At 50.2% G+C, this 9,665-nt stretch overlaps 1 pseudogene; it reads right to left on the bottom strand.

Annotated features, from left to right (window-relative positions):
• Positions 1 to 531: 531 nt before the first annotated feature.
• The window catches only part of LOC137648273 (fap1 adhesin-like), a 218,615-nt pseudogene continuing 209,481 nt past the window's right edge, over positions 532 to 9,665 (bottom strand).

Genomic DNA, 9,665 nt, shown 5'->3' with positions numbered 1-9,665 from the left:
GTATGTGTATATATATATATATAATATATATAATATATATAATATATATATATATATATGTATATATATACACACATATATATATACACACACACACACATATATATATATATATATACACATATATATATATATACACATTAATGTATATATAAATACACATTCATACAGTACATATGTGTATACAAAATTATATTGCATTAATATACAAACACATTTTGGGCATAGTTTATATCTTAATTTTCTTTATACATTAGTAATATCGTAAAATACAAAAGAATATCAATGTAATCATACATTAGATCTAACCAAAATTGTATACATACATACAAATACACTTCGTTGCATATCTAAATGCATATGTAACCACATGTTCAAGTTCACAAAAAAATTATGTAAAAGAAATATGAAAAAAAACACACTCATACATTCATAAAAAAAAATATAATAAAATCATAACTAAGGATAATTCAATCATTTTACCCTAATATGAATTCATATATTCCTAGATATAAATTAACCTGCAAAAGATTAAATATTTGTTTTGAGTCTCTTACCTTGCGGTGCCCAGCTGCTCACCAAATCCTTCCTGAGGGAGGCTGGGATGCCAGAGGAAATTTTCTTTTTGGGCGTGGCAGGAGGCGGCGGCGGTTTATATCCAGGGGCGTGGTACCGTGCAGACCGAGGTCCGGTCACTAAGGAAGAGACGCCCGACAGGCGGTCGAAGGTGGAGGGTGGAGAGGAGTAGGAGGACGCTGAGGCGGAGGCGATGGAAGGCATCGTCTTGTTGAAAAGGGCTGACTGAGATCTCGGGAGTGAAGCTGTCGACGCCACCTGCGTCGGGTTCGACCTGGGCAAGGTGGTGGAGCGAACTTCGGGGGACATGTTGTCCTTGCTGGTGTCGGGCATGGAATACCTTCGGGCGTATCGGAAGAAGCTCAGCTTCTTCGATTTCTTTTCCTCTTCCTCTTCGGGACCCGAGGAGCCCTGCAATGACCCCCGTGACCCGGCATTGAGGGAGCCCCTACTAGACGCTGCCAGGCTTCCTCTGCTGCTTGTGGTGAGGGAGCCTCTGCTGGAGGCGTTAAGGCGGATGTTGGAAGAACTGCTGCCAATGTGGCGGTCTAAGGAGTCTGATGCCTTTAGGGTGGAGTCAGAGTCTAACTGTTCGTAACTGCTGGAGAATTCTGACGATCGGACTCTGTCGAGAAGATCGCCCAGCGACTCTGATCTCTCGCCAGTATTTTTGACATCCTCTTGATGGATCTTCTCGAGGCTCATATGAGACTTGGCCTTCCTGGTTTCCTGGCGCCGAGCGCTGCGCCTGGCACGCGGCACACCGTGGTGTTCCCTGGCGTCAAATTTGTCCTCGTCAATTGTCACGCTTTGCCACACCTCCACCTCGTTATTACTTCCTTCGGTGACGAAGTACTGAATATTGGTAACGCCCCTTTCTTCCAAGCTTCTCTGAGATGCCGTTGTCTGGTGCGTGTGGGTGGAATCGAGACGTGTCTGGTGTCTGGGAGAGTCGTGAGATGCAAAAACTGTACGCTGGCTTTCTAGAGAGGTAAAGTCCTCTGCAGATGAGCGTTCACTGATCACAGACAGGGGATCTAAACGTTTGCGAGCTTTAGGTGTCCCCGGGTCAGACTCGGGCGACTGTTCCGTGTCTGTGGGACTGTCTTCCGACTCGAAACTCGTGCTTGTTAACGAGCTCTTCTCGATGGACGAGTCGAGAGAGATGGAATCCACAGACTTGTGTTTTCTGGGCTTGAAAAGAGGAACTTTGGGACTGGACGTGGCTGGATGACCTAAACTCAGAGAATCTTCGTCGCCGTTTTCACTGCCACCTGACACTTCATGCATCAGAGCAACGAGTCTGTTGCCTATGTGATGCATGACTTTGGCTAGGAGAGGGGGAGACGCCCCCAGTGATCCGGAACCTATGCTTCCACGGTCACTGTCGGGTTTCAAGTGGGATATGGACGACATCAGGCGGTTATACATGAACTCCGTATCTTTGCTAGAAGGCGAAGCATCCTCAGAGCTTTCAGAATAGGCCCTTCCTCCAAATAAGGAATGGGCACTATCTGTATCACTGGGTTCACGACTTTGGTCGAACTTTTGTATGATCTGCTTGCAAGAGGCTGATATCTGTTCTCGGAGGTCACTCTTCATTTCGGGGTCCGCTTGGTCGAGGAGAGCGTACGCCCCTTCTAAATCACTGCTCGTGTAATCTGACGAATCGTACGAATCACTCCAGGTGTCTTCCGAGCTCAGGTACTCGACGATTTCCTTCACCTGTTCATCATTGATGCCAGGGACCGTTTTCATTAAATTGGTTAACTTGGCCTCGAAGGCCACGAGTTGAGGGGGCTTTACCCGTTGTCCCTTGGGTGCCTCCCGCGTGTTTGAAATCATCGTTTTGAAAAAGGCGCGCATCTTGTTCATCATCATGTTGGTTTCTTCGTCCGAACTCCAGTTGTTAAACGAATCTTTTCGACAGATTTTACTCCTGGCTTTGTTGGAAAAGGGAGGGAGGTCCACCGAAGAGCCAGTGCTTGATCTGGACACTTTCCCCTCCCCACTACTTCTATCCTCATTTTCCGATTTGTTGTTATTGCTATCGTTATCGAAACTGTCACTTTTATTTTCCTCGCGTTTGGTCATTTCGTTTTTCTCGTCCTTCCTCTTCATGTTATCAATGTCCTCTGTGCTTGATTCGGACGACGAGCGCGCTTTCTGATCTTTAAAACCATCCTCTGGTTTGTCTTTTAGCAAGTCGTCTGAACTACCGATAAATCCACTGTCTCGACTTTGATATTTTCTATCTGATAAATCCCCTTCTTTATCCATCTTTTCGTCCCCCTTCTCCTTGTCACAGTCTATGGTCACACGTTTGGAGATCTTATCTTGCTCCATCAGAGATTTAAATGTCTCCGCATTTTTCATTTCACATATTTCTTCCTTGTGCTCTAATTCGTGAAGTTCTAACCCTCTAAGTTCACTCTTATCACTGTCTGATCTCTTATCGGAATAATCACTAGAGCTCTTCTTTTTCTTGCGTCTCTTGATAGTATCAAACTGTCCATCTCCCTTATCGAAGGCAGTCTCCTCAGACTCGGTGGATCCTTCATCTTCCCCACTCACTAAGGTCCTGTCCACTTCATCTCCCTCAGAGTGATGCGAACCATCACTAGGGGCGCCATCCCCTCGATCGGACGTCACCAGGCCCCTATTGGCGACGCCGGGCCGAAATCCCCGTGGTCTTCTGACGAGCTTCTTCCTCGGCTGTTCTGGACTCGGTGATCCCTCGGAGTCGCTGCCAACAGAGCCACTTTCATCCGTGTGTAACTCGGAGTCTTCTCCGACGGATCTTATCGACGGCTGGCGTTCGAATCCTATCAACCCCGTGAGGAAGTATTTTTCGAGTCTCGAAGAGGCCAATTCAGCTGGATCGATGTCTTCGTCATATTTAGGATCGACGTCCACCCCTTCGCTGAATATGGAACTGGATGTCTCAGAGAAGGTGTCGCTATACTCGCTCTCTTCGTTGGCATACTTTCTGGGATCTGCCGGGCCATTTCCCAGACCGAAATAGAAATATTTTTCGAGTTCCGACGGATCAGCCTGAGCTCCTTCCTCGTCTCTCGTCTTTCTTTCGTAGTCGCTTTCCTCGCAACTCTCTTCTATGATGGTGTGCAAGGTGAAATCAATGGCTCTGTTGCAGTATCCCCTAAGCTCGTCTTCTCTCTCCATAATCTCATCTCCCGATGATTCGCTATAATTAGACTCGCTGTTATATTCGCCATCTTCCATTGACTCGAAACGACCCTCGTTATCTTGATCGACGTATAAATCGACTCCTTCGTAATCATCCCCTTCTGGAAACTCGTGTCTTGTCTCGTCGACGAAAGAGGAATCTTCATTGAATGACTCTGTCTCTTCAGGGAAGGATGCCCCTCTCTCAGTCTCCTCTCCCGAGTCATAGTCTTGAGGTATGGGATATTCTTCTTCGATATTAATGCCATGATTTTCTTCGTAAGCCAATAAATCTCCCTCCGAATGATCAGGAGTTGCCGCAGGGCTGGACGGACTTGTAGTAGCAGGAGATTCAACCGTTTCAGTTCGCTCGATCTTGCGTCTTTCTGATCTCTGGAGTCTTATTCAGACGTCTAGGGGCATGGGGTGAATCTGTGCCAAGGGTACGAGTGAAATAGTTCGCCCAAACTGGAAGAACTCTCTTTCATTTCGGTCGGAGAGCGGCGAAACTGCGACTGCCTTTCCTGGTGGTTAGGATCATCGACTGCAATTCGCTGACCTGACTCCTCCTGGCGGGGGGAGGTACTCCTGGAGGAGTCAGGACTCGTCACGTGAACTGACATGACGTGGCCACATCGGCCGTCGCTGGTCACCTCCAAGATGGTGACATCGTTCCCTCCGTTCTTGATATTACGATTGTTTCTGTCCTCGCTCTCGCCGTCATCTCCTGACTCGGCGCCAGACGACCCCGTTACAACAATGCATGTTGGTTTGATTTGTACGTCGGAGTCTGTCGAATCTGACCTGATGTAGATGCGGCCGTGAGACGAGAGACGAGTCGTGTGGTCATCGTCGTCTCCGACGGACACTATAGACACCAAATTCCCCTCCTCACTATTATCGGAACATTGAGATTCACTATCAGCACCGTGGAGCACAGAGTCGGCTGACGAAGGTCCGTCGGAGTCACGACTCTTGTCGTCGTGGTCGTGAATGCGCTGTTGGCAGCGCAAACCTGCGCAGTTCCGTGTGTAACTTTCCACCTTCTACTATAGTATCGGCAGAGTCGCTAGCGTCCGCGTCAGAACGTTCAATATCAGAGGATGACGAAATCCCGTCGGACGATGAAGAACGTTTCGTACGTCGAGAGGGCACCGGTGGAGTACGACGTGACGTCACTTCTGGCGACCTGACCCTTCTGACGGCAAACCTGGTGACCCTCCTGTCTAACACCTTCACTGTCTAAAACACTCACGGGAATACTGACACCATCCCCATCCTGCTCCCCTTCCGTCACACTAATTTTCACGACATTTGCTGGGTCCTCACCTTCGACTTCACTCTCTCCAGCACTCGAGTGACCGGACTCGCTAGATTCCCCCTCCCAAGGCGTTTATTACCTTCTTCAATCGCCTTCTCTGTCGTGTTTTCTATCACAGTCGTCTCTACCTCTTCCAGCGTAGAATCCACGTCATGTGTATCGATAGGACCCAGAGAAGAGGTCAAGGTAGAGGTCAAAGCTGCAGGGTCGTCGTCCGTGCAAAGAGGAGTCTGCAATAGCACGTGTTCCTCCCCTGGTTCACTATGCGTTACTGACGTCGTGTGCTCAGTTCCCCCACCTCCACTCTGTTGTTCCACTTGTGTACTTCCGGCCTCGGCACTGTCGGTGCCACCAGTACATTCGTGGTTCTCTCTCTCGGCGCTGACTGCTGCCTCTTTACTTTCAGCATCCTTCTCAAGCGGCCCTTCACTTTCTAGCAAGATCGGTTGGTCACTCTCACCAGCATGCCCAGTGCCTTCTGGCACTCCTTGGCACTCTTTACCTAAACCTTCACTTACCTCTGGGGCAATGTCTTCTGTTACGTCTATTACGTCGGCCTCCTTACACTCTTCAACTGAGGTTATATCCTCCCCCTGGGGGATCCCAGAGGCTTGCTCATCAATCGGAGTATTATCATTCAATGAATCATCGGTAACAGAGGTATTGTCAACAGTGGTGATTGCAACAGAATCGCTGGCAATAGCATTGAGATCACTGGTTACTTCCAAAGGTACGTTGGTTTCACTAACCTCATCAACGGGTTCTTTCCCAACCTCATCAATTATATCAGCTCCCTTTTCTTCTTCGCCCTTTTCTTCTTCACCCTTTTCTTCCTTCACATTTTCGTTATTTTCTACGCTTTCGTTAATTTCAGCACAAACACTTTCCTCCTTGTCAGTATTTTTTTCGTTTAATTTCATTTCACTTTTACTTTCCTTGCCAATGCTCTCACTAGTACTTTCTAGATCATGTTTTTCTACTACTTCAACCTCTTCACCATCCTCCAACAATACCTGACTATTACTCCCAACACCATCACTTCCTTCACCATCACTGTTCAATGACGAACTGTCAACATGAATTCCCTTATCACTGAGATCAACACACTGGCGATCACTGGCAACTACTGCCTCGCTCTCTTGTTCTTGTCGTTGTTGACTATCAACGATTTCACTGGACGGACTTATTTTGTCATTGTTAGCTTCTGTATCTTCGATTTCTTTCTCTTCCTCTCCTTTTTCTTCTTGCTTTTCCTCAACTTTATCACTCGGTACTGAGTTTTCACTTATTTCGCTAGGCAATGGTGTGTTATTATTACTATTGTAACTATTATTATCACTAATACTACTACTACTACTTACAGTTTCTGTTACACTATTATTACTAATATTATTATTATTATTTATTATGAGATCAGATAACACTTGATTATTCACTTCCTCGTCCTCCTCCTCCTCCTTCACTATTGACTGATCAGCACTCCCGTCCTGACTATCCTCACTGACAGCTTCGCCCTTGACTCCAACCTCATCCTTGGCACTAACAGACTGACCATCTGACACACAGACGTCTCTATCAGCCTCCTCTCCCTCTCCTTCGAAGGCGACCTCCTCGGAAGTCGAAGAGACCTCTTCGGAGGTCGACTCCGTGGAGGAGGACTTCGTCAGCCTGTACTCCTTACTGACGTGTTTTTCGTCGTCCGTGTCGTCGCTGGCACTCGAAGTCGAGGAATCCTCTCGATTCTCGGCCTCGAAGTGACTGGGCGCCTCGACCTCCGGTATATTTTCAGCCTCGCTGTCGACGTCAGCTTCGTCAGCGCCGCTGATGTTGTAACTACGGGAGACGTGGACGTCCTCGTCTGTGTCCTCGTCCTCGTCTTCGCTGGTGTTACTCGAGACCACGGTCTCCTCGTCCTTGGGAACCTCGAGGACGAGGGGCGTGTCTGGAGACTCTGACTGAGACGTTTCCATGGATGGGATTATTCCTTCAAGGGCATCGAGATCACCGCCACCTTCTTGAAGATGAGCCAGAGGAGGCTGATGGAGGGGCGCGTGTGACGGCAACTGTGGGCGAAGGGCACTCATGGTTTTTCTAGGGGCGGGCTGAGGTGGGTGTGGGCGTATGTTGTGGGTGGTGGGTGGGTGTGCGTTCGTACTCGTGGTGGTAGGAACAGCAGCAGCAGTTATGCGGGGGCACAGAGGCGCCTCCTCCTCCCTTCCTCCCTGTCCTCCACCGCCATGCTCCTTCGCCTCCTCCTTATTACGTGCCTTCTTTGTTACCTGCCTTCCTCGCCCTGCACCACCATTATCAACGACACTTAGGCCTTCTCCCTTCACTGTATTCCTTCTGCACCGTTCACTCGCGTCGTCTCGGTATTCGAAATCACTCGCGGAATCACCACCTAAGTCACTGCTAACGCAAGAACTCGTATCCAAGAGCTTTTCATCCGTCTCAGAGTCGGACGGGTGTGCGACTGAGGTCTCACGGCTGAGCGTGAGGTGCAGGTGGATGGAAGGTGGATGAGGCATCTGGTGGGGAGGGGGTCCTACCTCGTCTACCCCTCTACCTCCGATCCCTCGCTCCCTAAACCCAACACCAACATTGCCGTCTCGAACACCACCACCACCACCGCCAACACTATGGCCGGAGGGCCTTGTGAATCCTTGCGTTCCTGTGGGTATCCTAGACACTCTGGCTGCCGTCGTATCCTTCAGCGTTCTACTACCAACCATCTCTCTAGGAGGAAGACCAGGTGTGGATGGCGTCGAGTCTATAGGCTCAGGTGTTGAACTCCCGTCATCCCAAAAATTGTTAACCAGTCCGATTGGATCCGGGTCAGTCTGGATGCAAATATCTCTACTCCCTTTATGACGGAGGCTACTGACACCAACAGACGAAGGCACTGACTTGATATGACTATTGACAGTGCCAACGTTGTCGTGTGACCCTGGCACTCTCTTATCTGCGTTACGTGGTTGATATGATAAAGGCGATAAGACTTTGGGAGCGTTCGCTGTCGAAATCTGGCTCGGATGATGTTGAGCCATGTAAGAGTGCCAATCTGGGCGTGGCTTTGCATGGGCGTGATGGGCGCCACCAACGGCACGCCCACTTCCTCCCACTCCTGACATGTCACTGCTCACGCCGTAATAGTTTTGGATTTCCGTCAGCACCCGCTTGCGATATTCCCTTAGCGCAGGAGACTCCTGCGGAGGATTGACTCCCAAGGCCCTTACCTGGTCGTGACATGACAATTCTCCTACGGACCTATCGGCCGAACTTCGAGTGGAGTCGCCCCTGGCAAACCAGCGCCCGCCACCTGGGATGGCACTGAGTACGCCCTCGGGAGGGGTAAACGCCCCCATGAGTGCCGCCTGTAAAGCCTGAGCTTCAGCTTGCACGGCCTCCGTCTGTCGCAACATGGCATGCAATTCGGCGGTGTCCATCGACCTCAGCGTAGGGAGGAGGGGCGGAGGGGAAGAGGAGGGTGGGCGGTCATCTGTCATCTCCTTCACGGGCGTCGTGTTGCCCTCGAAAGACACCTGCAGTTCCTGGCTCTCGGTGGTGGCGTTACTCACGCCGCTGTCGTCCCTCTGGTGGGAGGGCTTCAGGTCAGGCGATGGCACTCGCAGGGACAAGTGGAGGGACGTGTCTTGCACCGCGGGGGATTCCAACTCGCTCTCTTCCCCCTCGGAGGCGGTGCCGCTCAGGTACTCGCCCTCCGTCATGACGCAGGCATCGACTCGAGTCGGGATGATCACTCTAGGGGCACTGATGACATTGCTGTTGTTGTTTTTGTTGTTATTGTGCGTGTTGTTCTTCATGACGGTGTTGTTTTTCCTCCTCCTCCCCGCTTGGGACTCCGACTCGAAGTAGTCCCAGTCACTCTCGTCGATGAAACCGGCCGTGTCGGAGTCGTTGACGGTGTTGACACTCGACACGCGCCTGGAGGGCGACCCAGAGTTGTCGGAGTCGATGGACGAATTCAGCTCCGAGTCTTTCGACGAATCGGAACTGATGAAGACGATCTTGTAGTCGTCGCCTCCTGGAACTATTTTCTCGCTGTCGAGGACGATGTCGGAAGCCGTGTCCGAGTGTCGATTGTTCGAGGAGGAGTGGTCTGAGTGAGGCAATGTCGAGCGATCGTCGAAATCCATCTTCGAGTTCCCGGTGTCGCTGGTGTCACTCGGCGAACTTCCGGCACTTGGTTTGTTATTGTGTCTCCTCCCCAGACTCCGGCTACGCCCTACGGGATGAGGATCCTTACTAGAGAGATGGATGATCCTTAGGGCGGGGTCCCCAGGTGGTAGAGGAGGCTTCTTTATGGGCTTCATGTTCTCCACTGTCATCTGTATGCCCTTCTCCAGTTCCTTGACGTATCGGGCGACGTGCCCCGAGAGAGACTCCTTCTGCAGGGGAGGAGAAGATTTGGAGGAAAACTCCTCCTCCAGACGTCGTGAACCCACTTGGAAGGATCGACTCCTCCTGACGGAGATGGCGTTTTGTGTTGGCTTGGCAGGTCGGCGACCCGTCGTGGCGTAGCCTTCAGAGAGAAAAAGAAAAAACAAAAGAAAATAAAAAT

Source organism: Palaemon carinicauda, chromosome 10 (genome assembly GCF_036898095.1).
Source record: "Palaemon carinicauda isolate YSFRI2023 chromosome 10, ASM3689809v2, whole genome shotgun sequence".
NCBI classification, from domain to species: Eukaryota; Metazoa; Arthropoda; class Malacostraca; order Decapoda; family Palaemonidae; genus Palaemon; species Palaemon carinicauda.
This window is presented reverse-complemented; position numbering and strand designations above follow the sequence as displayed.